Below are 13159 nucleotides of genomic sequence, written 5' to 3'. Positions count from 1 at the left end.
GGGCATTTCTGCTACTATCTATGCGTTCCTTTATCGGGTTTGAAAATTGTGACAGTTGTCGCGGTAAGAATCTGCTGTACTCATAATGGAATGCATGTACCAGCAGAACCGAACCGATTCATATAGTTCGTTTTTTTGAAAAATACCACTTTTATCCAAAATGGCGGTTACTGCTTCATATACCTAACCTGGATTTTACCGTTCTGACACATGACCTGGATTTTACCGTTCTCCCATCCCCACATGACCTGGATTTTACCCGTGTTCTCCCACATGACCTGGATTTTACCTGTGTTCTCCCACATGACCTAGATGGATTTTACCTGTGTTCTCCCACATGACCTGGATTTTACCCGTGTTCTCCCACATGACCTGGATTTTACCTGTGTTCTCCCACATGACCTGGATTTTACCCGTGTTCGTACATGACCTGGATTTTACCCGTGTTCTCCCACATGACCTGGATTTTACCCGTGTTCTCCCACATGACCTGGATTTTACCTGTGTTCTCCCACATGACCTGGATTTTAAATGTAATCTCCTACATTACATGGTTTTAACCTGTATTTTACACAAACTTTGAATTCATCTCATTTCATCAATATTCAACCAATTTTCACATACCATATATAATCATAAGCTACAAATGTAGATGCAGAAGACAGTACATAGCATTTATATTGAAAATATTTCACTGTTTTAAATGATTAAATACTGTGAAACAAAGTCATATAAGGCCATTATTTTGGAAGAACTATAATTTAGTAGATATGATTAAATCATAACTACGAAATTATGATAAATACCTTGTAGATTTCTATATCTTTTATATATTTTCAATTTGATTATAAGAGCGCAGCTCATCGCGCCCAAAGGGCGCGAGAGCGAAGCTCTCTTTAAGACAACACGTGTATAAGCTATATTTCCAATCAATTCTATATATATACCCCTTCAACTTTGAAATTGTGTCCCGCGGGAAAAGTCGCGCGCCTCCAGTAGAGGCAGCCATGTTTGAAATCTCGTTCCCTACACGACGAGATCTGAATGATTTCTCTCTCGTGGAAACAAATAACTGAAATATAGTTCAAATCACTTAATTCTTGAAATATTCACACAACCCATGTCAAAGGCCTGATTCATTTAAAAGTTACCATTTCTATTTTTCTTTTGTCTGGCAAATTTGATTGGCTTGAGCTCATGATTTCTTTGGTTACCTGAATCGGAACCTTCCCAGTTTCGGTGCTGATCAATATTGGATGCGAGAGTAGAATAAGAGGTTATTTTGCTTCATATGTTCATGATATAGAACTGTTTTTAATTGTATTATTATTGGATAACAGCATTATAAGCTCAACTTTCTAAGTTACAACCGAAAACCCTGAAATATTACTGAGTTGAACACCCCATTCAGAATAGTGCTGTATTGTCGTCAAGCGTGACGTCATAAGAATTCAACGTCAAAGATTATGCCATGGATTCCCGCGCTTTCTCAGCGCATATATTTTAAGAGTTTTTCGTTTTCCAGATGTCTGAAATATGTGATATTTTACAGGAAACAATTCAATATCTTCTGTATTTTCTTAGTGGGTATAGACTGTATTAACTGCAGTAGTTGCTGCAATTTTTTTTCATAAAATTTTATCAAAACTTGTATTTAAATAATAAAATACAGCTCATAATTTTAAAAAAATCTGACTGTGTCGATCTCTTTACACCTTGAACTTAAATTACTGGATATTATGATTAACAAGGCATCGTGAAAAAGAAAGGATAAGTTATCATAGTATAATGTACAGTGTGTATCAAAGCATTTATGTGAATGAGGAGATTCCATTCTGTTTGTATTAGTCTAACTTTCCAAAATCTATGTGATGTTCAATTACAAACTTCCACATTATAGTTCTCATTGTTTTAGTATACAGTGAGGACGTTAAGTATACTAAACATTCACAGGAGAAAACAGACTTTGTAATTTGTTTCTTTATGTGGAAAATTAAGCCCTTTTTTCATTACTTATCCAATATGCACTCACCTTCAGATTAAAAAAAAACATACATGTTTATAATATATCTCAAATGATAGTCTAAGCGAGTAATTTTGCTTCTTGTTACTTCAACCACGGACTAGATATACATACTTATATATGTCCATGCTTTAACCTAAAAACAAAAACAAAACCTAACACATGCACAAAATAAAAGAATACAAGTATACGTCGCAAGTTTTATTGTAACTAGTTGATATAGTGATACGGTTGCCTTCTAGCTTCGCGCTAGTTCGCTTTAGCTCAGTCTGTAAAGCGGCTGTCCAGTAACAGTAAAGCCTGGGGTCGCGGTTCGATGACGGTGGAGGCACACTACTTGCTTTTCTGTTACATCGGTTGACCACTCCAAGTGCAAGCTACAATGTATATGAAAATGAGAGGCTTCGTTGGGGATAAAACCTGGGTTAATGTGTGTTCGGGGCGAACTCGTTTGAAAAGTGAGGAATAGTGAGGCAGGTTTTAATTGTAAATAGGGTACATAGTGATTTCAGGTGGGGGAATTTCCATTAAGTCAGTCGGTAGAGCGACGGAGCAGTAAGCAGAGGGTCGCGGGTTTAACCCCTTGTGGAGGCACTAAATTCGCTTTCCTGTTATATATATCATGAAAATATTGTTGTATCGTCTGCCCTTTTACGTTGTTGGTAGCAAAGAAATATGGCAGTAGAATACTGGTGCCATTATTAAGTGCACGATCATTTGGAATCCAACAATGCAAAGTAAAGACAATGAAATTCACATACAAGCAATAAACAATTCTGTCTTATTTCTGTTAGTGTTCGAAAGTAAAGGTGGTCCGATGGCCAGAGGCTATAGAAAACCTGGTCAGTCTATATAAAATTTCTTAGTGTTGGCCCAAATGGCTATGAAAAGTTTGAGTCCTGACATACATTACAATTCATGTAAACAACATTCCAATATTTTCTGACAAATGATATGAAATCAGAGCTTAAAATAGAGTTTTTTTTAACCCATAATAGCGTGTTATTACTGGATGATGCAAGCGTTTGCGTGACAGTTATGCTACTTTCAACAATATGTTTACAAAATGGGTCTATGGAAAAATGACTTGGGCTATGGGATTTCAATTTTCTGTAGACATATTGTCTAAGGAATTTTCATATATACTTTCATGAATAGATGTTTACTTGTAATACATAGTTTATGTTACAATGTGTTTACATGTTTAGATTTAGATTTTTTAAAAAGGGGTGTATAATCACCTGTTAATATTTTGGCCTAGTTTGTAGCATTTCTTGTGTGTCATTCTTTTAAATTAACACCCACCCCCCCCCCCCCCCCCCCCCCCCCCCCCCCCCCCCCCCACCCCCCCCCCTCAAAAAAAAAGTCTAAAATCTGAAAATGTGATAGTCTACATGTTACGGTGGGTGATTACTGACTGTCATAGCTGCGCTCTTCTAAGGCTTTGCCTTCATTCATATTAAATGTCATGTTTTTCTATCCGATAACCCTTATCAACATTGCTTGGTATCCTCTTGATACGTTCATGTCTACTTAACGTCCAGGTTCAAGTATAAACCATCAATCGGTACCTTCATAGAAATATTGGACTGAAAAGTATAGGTCTATAGTATACCAATAAACAGCTGATAAACACACCTAACTTACATCCAACTTCTACATCCCAGATCAATGATCGAGGTCACACACACGTTTTGTTTACCTGTCAAAACCCCAAAACCCACCAGCGGTTAGACGATTCACAGTATCGGGCATAAACGGGCAGGATCGGGCAGAATCGGGAAGGATCGGAGTAGAATCGGACCGTCTCGGCTATGCTTATGTATTGAGTTGATTTTAAACGAGCATATTTAAAACATTATGGCATAATTTTAACAAAATTATATGAATTATTGAGTATTTTCCCATAAACGGGCGAGTACAAAACCCGGAATGCACTCAGGCGTGAAGAGATTTATGTTGATTTATTGTGTTTATTAGGTCATAATTCTGTTATTACTGAATGGATTTTTGTTCGGATACCAGCAGTAAAAGGGTTGATTTATCCCCTTTAAACTGGTATAAGTTATATTTAACAGTATCAAAATTTAGAAGTAAAAGTGGTGGCCGGAATGAACCCATATGGAATAAAAATGTCGATATTTACAGCTGTTTTCGTTATAATAAATACCCATATCTCAAATATTACTGAACAGATTTTTGTTCGGGAACCACCCGAAAACGGAAAATTTAGTACTCTTTCACATGGTATAAACTGTTTGAATACATGTTCGATATTACTTTCAAAAGTGGTGGCCGGAATGAATTGATGTGGTGTGAAAAAATAGCAAAATCGTCAAAGTTACATGTAAATTTCCATCTTTATTGGTCCATAACTCTTTTATTACTTAACCGATTTCTGTTCGGGACACACTCTAGACAAGATAATTTTATATGCTTTAAGCTGATATAACTTTTATTAATATTCATTACAAATTCGGTGCAAAAGTGGTGGCCGGAATGAACCTAGGTGAAATTCACGGACGCCATTTTACAAGTATGTCCAAGCCGATAGCACACTACGTCTATACTAAAACAACAAATAGGCCTACACGGTACACCGGTCACCAGGACCAGGTAACGGGCGGCTCGTTCACACCTTGATGAATATAATTGTGCTAAATGATATCAAGAAAATGTCAGAAAATGGTTCGTCCCCTTCAGAAATTGTCGATAGACAGTGTACAAATAGCAACGTAGAAAGTGGCGAGTATATAGGGGTTCTTAATGCTAGGAATGTAAGACAAATCGAGTATGCCGCAGAAAAGGTAAGAGAAACTAAACAGCTTACTAGGGATGAAATCTATAATTTGGTTTTACTTGCTCATCACTTGGATGGGTTTGTCCACGAGATTAAGTGTATCCTGACTTAGTAACTATTCTTGGTTTACCAGAAATTTTTTGGGTTTTTAACCAATTGTTAGATTTAGACGATAGCTCAGTAACAATGTGTTTAGGGTCTGACACAACTTTTAATCTAAGTGATTTTTATGTGACACCAGTCCTTTTCCAGCATATCCTTTTTGAAAACAAACCTAACATTCCATTAGCATTTTTGGTACATGAAAGGAAATTTCAAAAATGTCATGAGCGATTGTTTGATTATCTTTGTGAAAAAGTTCCAAAACTTTTGAAAAAGAATATTTCAATTATAACAGATAGAGAAAAGGGTGTTTCTAATGCAATTAAAAAGGTGTTACCAAATTGTACTAATCTGTTCTGCTGGAATCATATTAAAAGAGACTTTAAATACTGGTTACAAAAGAATCACGCAGATAGTTCTGAGATAGCTATTTATTTACAAGATTTAACTAGAATTCTTCAGTCAAACGAGGAAGACTTTGACGACACGACGATTATGATAGGGATGTAATTGCGGCACCTGATTCTGTTACTCTTAATCAAGATAATGATACAATAATGGTAGATAGTACGCCACCTAAAACGCCAAAAACTACGAAAAAAATAGGTCCATCAAAAACTCCTATTCAACAAATAATAAAGACACAAATAACAAATCAATATATAAAAAAGGAAACCACGTGTTCCAAAAAGAAATTAAGATTTCAGTTAGAAGGTTCTGATACATGCAGTATTAGCGAAGATAATGTAAAACTTGTTAAAAAACGTAAAGTCGCTGATAGCACAGAGTCGCTACAAAACCCATGGTTAAATAACTTAAATGAAAGCCATCAACTTAAAATTTCCAATAAAGAATGGATTTGTTCTGATATTATAAATGAAGTACAATCAATAATGTCTAAACAATTTCCTGGTTTGAATGGTTTTCAGTCGACAAACTTAGCTCCAGTATATGATTCAAATAAATGCAAATGGAAAAACCAAATAGCTTTTCAATCTGTAGTTTCACCTTCTTGACTGGAGAACAGGTAGGGTACATTGCAAAACGTGGAAACATAAAGAGTGTGCAAATCTTTTTTTTTTTTTTTTTTAATTTTTGAAGACATTTTTAATACATGAATAGATAATAACCTCATGCACACATAAACACCCTCAAACATACACACATCAGTTCCAGAATGTATGGTTTGCCATTATATATCATCATGATCAGAATAACCTCAAGATCTTTCATTGTCTTAAAAGCAACCTCATCCGCATCATCATACTCATCATCACCATCGTAATCACATCATCATACAAGTCAACATACTCTCATCATCATAGTATCATCACCATAATCTCATCATACTCATCAGAATAATTAATCATCATTCTAATCATCTTCATAATATCATCATCATTAACTACAAAGGTAAATGCATGTACATAGGAAACCATACAAACTCCTATAAATGTGAATGTACTCTGATAGACATACATACACCCTCACACACATACATATTCAGTTTCCTGGTAGCCTGATCAATCCTGCCGCGGGCTCAGTTTCTGTGTTGGTCATATCAAAGAGTGTGCAAATCTTAGAGATTCAGAATAAAGCAAAAATATACTGACTCTATGAAAATAAAAGAATAAAAAAAAATGGCTAAAAGTTCTACAGGTAATTTTTCCTTGCTCGAGTTACTTCCCTTGTGTTAAAGAACTAGCATGTAGCTTGTGTTGTTTTTAGATTCACCTTTTGTTCAAAATGGCGTCCGTGAATTTCACCTAGGTTCATTCCGGCCACCACTTTTGCACCGAATTTGTAATGAATATTAATAAAAGTTATATCAGCTTAAAGCATATAAAATTATCTTGTCTAGAGTGTGTCCCGAACAGAAATCGGTTAAGTAATAAAAGAGTTATGGACCAATAAAGATGGAAACTTACATGTAACTTTGACGATTTTGCTATTTTTTCACACCACATCAATTCATGCCGGCCACCACTTTTGAAAGTAATATCGAACATGTATTCAAACAGTTTATACCATGTAAAAGAGTACTAAATTGTCCGTTTTTGGGTGGTTCCCGAACAAAAATCTGTTCAGTAATATTTGAGATATGGGTATTTATTATAACGAAAACAGTTGTAAATATCGACATTTTTATTCCATATGGGTTCATTCCGGCCACCACTTTCACTTCTAATTTTTGATACTGTTAAATATAACTTATACCAGTTTAAAGGAGATAAATCAACCCTTTTACTGCTGGTGTCCGAACAAAAATCCATTCAGTAATAACATAATTATGACCTAATAAACACAATAAATCAACATAAATCTCTTCACGCCTGAGTGCATTCCGGGTTTTGTCCTCACCCCCCATAAACGCACTGCGCGCACCGGACCAAAAGACGATGTACAGGATCGAACAAAATCGGGCGGCTTACGGATAGGATCGGGTCTGTGAACTGTTGATTACGCTTGTATTTTGTTATCAAGTAGCCAAACTAAAAAGATTATTAACTAGGCCTAATTTTAATAAATAATACCAAATACTGACATGTTTTCAGATGATTGTACTTCTAAGCACATGTTTCAAACAAGACGCGTCGGAATTAACAAGAGGACACAACAAAAACCTAAATAAGAAACCTTTCGCTCGGAATGTTTTCAGCAATAGAATCGCTGATACCTGGAATGCCCTCCCTCAAGAGGTGGTTGAAGCCGAAAACCTAAACATAGGCTAGATTTTAATAACCACTGGAAGAAATGCTCGCTTTCGGGCGGCCATGTTTGTAACCAGCTGCAAATTCTTCCAAATATGGTCAGAGATGCAAACATGGATGCCGAAATTAGCCTTTTTTTTTTACACCAACCCGGAAGAATCTTCCGCGGAACTACGATCAGATAGTTCCGGAGTAAATTGTAAAAATATGCTACTAACTTTCAATAAATACAATCTGTTAACTACATTATTAATTAATTATATTATATTAACAATATTATTAATATCTTATTAGCATTCTCCACTTTCTTACTACAATAATCTCACATCGCAAACATAACTACTTTTCCATTCGCACCCGAAGCGACAACTTGGCCCAGCTCACTCTGGAAAGTTACGAGAGGGAATGACTCAAATATCAAATACAGGAATTTAGCGAATAGCATGCGTTTAAACCTGGAATTATTACGTGCTGGATGTATTATGTATTCAAACAATCTGGAACATCACCGCTTTTATAAGGGTAATGTCTAAATAATGATACGTTATTAATTACAATGTCTTGAGACGCTGAATGCCTATGACGTAAGGCTGCAAACATGGCGGCCGTAATTGAATAATGTACAGTGTGGTGCCCTGACCAGCCATCGTTCTGAAACTACTAGCTTTCATGTGATACTTTTAACTCGCTGAAACAAACTATACGTAATACATCTCTATTACATAATGGTTGTACAATGAACAACAAAATCAGCTGTTGTAATGAGCATGCCCGTCACGATCTTTACACTAATATCCAACCCCCCACCCCTAAACTCGCTTCAATATACATATACTCACTCACTGTGACAAGGTGAATACTACCTGATAAGTATCAGGACACACACATGTTCAACTTAGCCTAATTTATTTTTATTATACAATGTCATTTTGAGAATGGTATATGTGTTTGTTAGCCAATTATAAGTTCTTGAATTGAGGTGACCATGGTGTTTTCTGACATCTTCAGATGTTTTGACGAATATCCACCACTCACGTGTCCAGAAGAAATAAATTTTGCGTTCATGTCTCAGTTTATCATTTACTACCTGTTGGCGCCTCTTCGTCACTGATTCTACTATCATAATTTTAGCTTTATTTTCTTTTAATTTCTTCTGACATGCAAACACGTCTTCACGGTCAACATACCTAAGAAATCGTATGATTACGGACACTTTTCCTTCACTAATACAGGTAAGAATACTAGTAAGAAATAGACAGAGCAACAGCACCATTAAAAATCAAAAGGAATAACGTGTACGGTAACGATTTTCGAAACCCAGCTGGCAACACAATCCGTCCTGTCGACAAGACTTTTTCTGTTCTTCTTTCAATGTAACGTCCAGGAAATTAGCAACTTTTCTTCATTATCGTGGCCATTAAGATAATCTACCAATGATGTTTTTGAAATTTGCGTATTCAAATACCAAGGAGACGCAACCGAAGGCTCGTATAAGACTATTTGTCATTGGTTGACTATTGACGTCATTGGTCAGTTTTCATTGGCTTATATTTGAAGCTCATAGGTCATACTGAGATGATCTTCAACGGGGTATTGTTAGATCTTGTACTGGAATGGAAACTACAAGTCTAATTTTAATTAGATTGGGTCAAACTGCAAGAATTAAGGTAGACAAGCTGTACATTGGTGGGATGTTATACATTCCGCCACATCAATCTTATAAAAGTGGGGGAAAGAATCTGTTGGTATAATCATTGTATTATCATTGTATTATCATTGTATGTACACTCTGTGCGAACTCAACTGTACGGCTACCGGATGTTGCGATAGCTGAAGCGAGGCGGTAAGGTAAAAAGCAGAGAGCAAGATAAGTTTTAAAGCTGAAATTAGGTAGTTATATTATGTATTTTACATACCCAAGCGTTACGGTGTCTCCTAAATAAACTCTTGATATTATGTAGATTTATAAGTTAAAAATTCACATGGGAAATGATACCTTTATATCAAAACTCAGCTGTCGATGTGACTGTCGTATCAAATTTGCACATTTTACAGATAAACACGGATAATATATAACTTTCTGACTGTTTGAGTAGAAATATATACGTCTCGTGCATTGACAATGACATTCAGCATGATTCTGTCTTGACTACGTTTTGCAAAATATCGAAATAAAGTTAGCATAGACTGTACGGGTTGTAACACAAACAAATCTAGGATTGTGTACGGTCTATAGCGATGTGATTGGACGGTGTGTTGTGATTTGTATATGCACCAAGATTTTGGCCTGGTAGTGTACGTACAGCGTAACAGTGGTGCTGCATATGCTGTTTGTAACTTGGTCAACGTGACAACCTTCCTTTCCTTTACTGTTCGCAGTTTGCAAAAACGCTTGCTGAACATTTTTAATATGTCCCTTCCAATCTTGCGAACTTGCTCCTTCTGTTCTGAAAACAGTTCGGAAAGGTATGTCACACCCCTTGTATCAAGTGATTCCAATACATTTGCAAATGTTTCATTTAGCATTTTGTCTCTCTGTAGTTCATCTTTCCGTTGTGACAATGTAGGTTCTGTTTCATAGCCCCATACATGTACATCGCCTTCTTTCTGATCAATTGCACCTGTGTTGATTTTATTACCGTAGATACAGAGTTTGAATGTATTGTGCTGCTCCACGTCGTCCAGTTTTGCCATTTCTATCATCTCGTGCAATATTCATGGCTTTACATTTCTTAGTTTTTGTGAAAGCTCAATATCCTCTAAACATGAATGATGTGGAACAGCAAAATTTATTTTCCCATCCTGTGAACTGGTTTGCGCTTCTGATTTAAACCCTAATTCTTCCAACCTCCCATAAATCTCAGGAATTTTCCTTCGAACAGTTTCATTCCTGTTCTCCAAAACTGTTTCACCACGGCGGAATACCGCATAGCATGAGTATTGTCATGGGAGTACCAATCCGCAACATCAGAAAACAAAAGAAATGCGATGTTTTTCATTGGTACTAGTAATGCTTTACGATTTAACAGGTCGTTATATTTGTCATGTTGTTTTCCTTTCAAGTTTGAATAACGCCTGTGCGCATCTGTGTGATCTGTATATACAGCTCGTCATTCTCTTCTGTCTGTGTACAATCATCTTTAGACTGGTCACAATCAAGAAAAGAAATTTCTTGGAAGAAAGCGCTTAAATCATGTTCATCATCTTCATCCTCATCTTCAGAGGTGTTAGCATCAAACGATAACTGCTTGACATTCTTAAATGGCGTAGAAGATCTACAATGAACTTTGCTGCACGGAGAAGCAACGCCATCATCACTTTCCTGTAATGTGATAGTACAGGTGTCACTATTTACTTTTATCTTTTCCCCCTGTCTTCCTACTACATCTGGTACAATTTGGAAATTTTTGGTCTGAATTTTGGTGAGTGTTTTGCAGTTTTGAATTTAAGTATTTCATGTCCATGTAAAGTTTGACTGTGCTCAATTACGTCTTCAAACAGCAACCATTTGAAATCACAATAATAGCAACGGTACTCCATCGTGATCTGAAGCAGTAAACAAGAAATCTCATTAGAAACATTTTTTAATATTGAATGAACTACATTGAGAGTGTGGCTCAGACTACTTATAATACATCGATAACCATCACAATAGATATTACTCGTACGGTTCATTTTTCATAAATCGCTACAACCCTTACAGTGCTTTCATAACAACCCGTACATATTCCCGCATTCAACTCCGTGTATTTTTTCTCATAAAATGCAAGTTTGCATAATATTATATCGTGTAGGAATGGTGATATACAATAATCGGAGTTCAAACTTTCGTTTCATCACTAAAATAGAAGACATAACACATAACGAGAGGATATAAATGAAAATAATAACATCTTTCAGATGGAATTTTCAATGAGGAGCAAGTGATTTTTAATCCTTGCGATAGTTTGGTTTTAGTTAAAAGACATGTTGATAGTCTCAGGGCAAGATTGATATCTTAACATGTACCAAAACTTTTTCTTTGTATCAATTCCCTCTTTATCGGTACATAATTGTTATTTTCTTCTCACCTTTGCAATCAGCAGCCATTTTCAACCGCTTCAGCTATCGCAACATCCGGTAACCGTACAGTTCAGTTCGCACACAGTGATGTAGAAAAGGTATGATTTTAATAAATTAGAACCCTTAATGAGGACAAGTCAATGCAAATGTAGAGTTAGTAATTTTCAATTTGTTTTTATTTGTTTATTAACCTTGAACTTTACAGCTCATCAGTACAAGCATGTATAACAAGTCATACATTGTTCAGTTAAAGTATGGCTATGAATTACTTAATTTGTGTAAACAAAATAACATGTACATTGTGAATGGTAGAGTTGGAAAAGACAAACTAATTGGAAAAACTGCATGCAACGACACAAGTGTGATTGATAAGTTGTTGCTGTCATCTAATTTTTTGGACTTATTTCATTTTTTGATATTTTTGAATTAATCCCTTATTTTCTTATGTACATTGTAGACTTGAATTTTGTTTGAATAGCAAGAATAATATCCATTCGTTGCATGAAGTGGATAATTCTTACAGCTGTATTGGTAATGATCACGTTAAATTGAGAGCAGATCAACAGCAATCTTTTTTATAAATATATACAAGAAGGATACAAGTGGACAATTAATGTCGAAATGTTAAGAACTTTAGTCGTAAAAGAGCATAGCATTATCACGGATAACCACATAAATAATGTTGTAAATAATTATTTTTAAAACATCAGCAAAGAAGGTATTCGGCCCTTAGTTTACAAATGAAATGATTTTCATAAAAAGAGAAAAGAATTTCACGTTGCAAAACGTAAATATGATAACTGTAAATCCGTGCCAAATAAAATAGCGCTTAAATATGCAAGTAAAACATATAGAAATACGTTAAATATAGACAGTATATGAATTATCAAGAAAAGAAGTAGAATGAAATAAGAAGAGTCAAGATGACAAAAATAAATAAAAATATAAAAAAAAAAAAAAGGAAAATGTTCAATGAAATTGAGGGATTGTCGGAGTAAAACAAGGCGAAAGTTTATCCCCTTTTTCATTTGCACTCTATCTAAATGATTTAGAAGATTTTCTCGAAGAGAATGATATTAATTGTCTTCAAACTATTCAACATTTGAGTGATGATATTAGGATATACATAACGTTATTTCTTATTTTATATGCAGATGACACAGTTATCATGTCCAAATCAGCTGAGGGACTGCAATCTGCATTAAACATGTTTAAAATATATTGTAATGAATGGAAGCTCACAGTTAATTGTTATATTTTCAAAACGATTTTTTTTCCAAACGTGCGTTTTTCACTTTGCAATGAGGAGCTGGAAATATTGGAATCTTTTACATATATTGGTGTTATATTTAACTATAATGGCACTTTTGTCAAAGCAATGAGTACACTAGCTGAATAATCTAAAAATGCTTTGTTTGCTGTTTATAAAAAGATCAGGAACATTACATTACCAGTTGATTT

The 13159-nt window shown here is 35.3% G+C and overlaps 1 protein-coding gene across 1 annotated transcript in view; it reads right to left on the bottom strand.

The window, feature by feature from the left end:
- LOC117331650 (cytochrome P450 72A14-like) overlaps positions 1–3735 on the bottom strand; it is a 54409-nt gene extending 50674 nt beyond the window's left edge. Inside the window, 1 exon segment of the mRNA XM_033890481.1 lies at positions 3671–3735. The gene's annotated coding sequence lies outside the window, so the exon portion shown is untranslated.
- Positions 3736–13159: the final 9424 nt, after the last annotated feature.

The sequence above is a fragment of the Pecten maximus genome, chromosome 1 (assembly GCF_902652985.1).
Source record: "Pecten maximus chromosome 1, xPecMax1.1, whole genome shotgun sequence".
Classification (NCBI taxonomy): Eukaryota; Metazoa; Mollusca; class Bivalvia; order Pectinida; family Pectinidae; genus Pecten; species Pecten maximus.
Note: the sequence above shows the minus strand (reverse complement) of the source record. Positions and strands in the feature narration are given on the sequence as shown.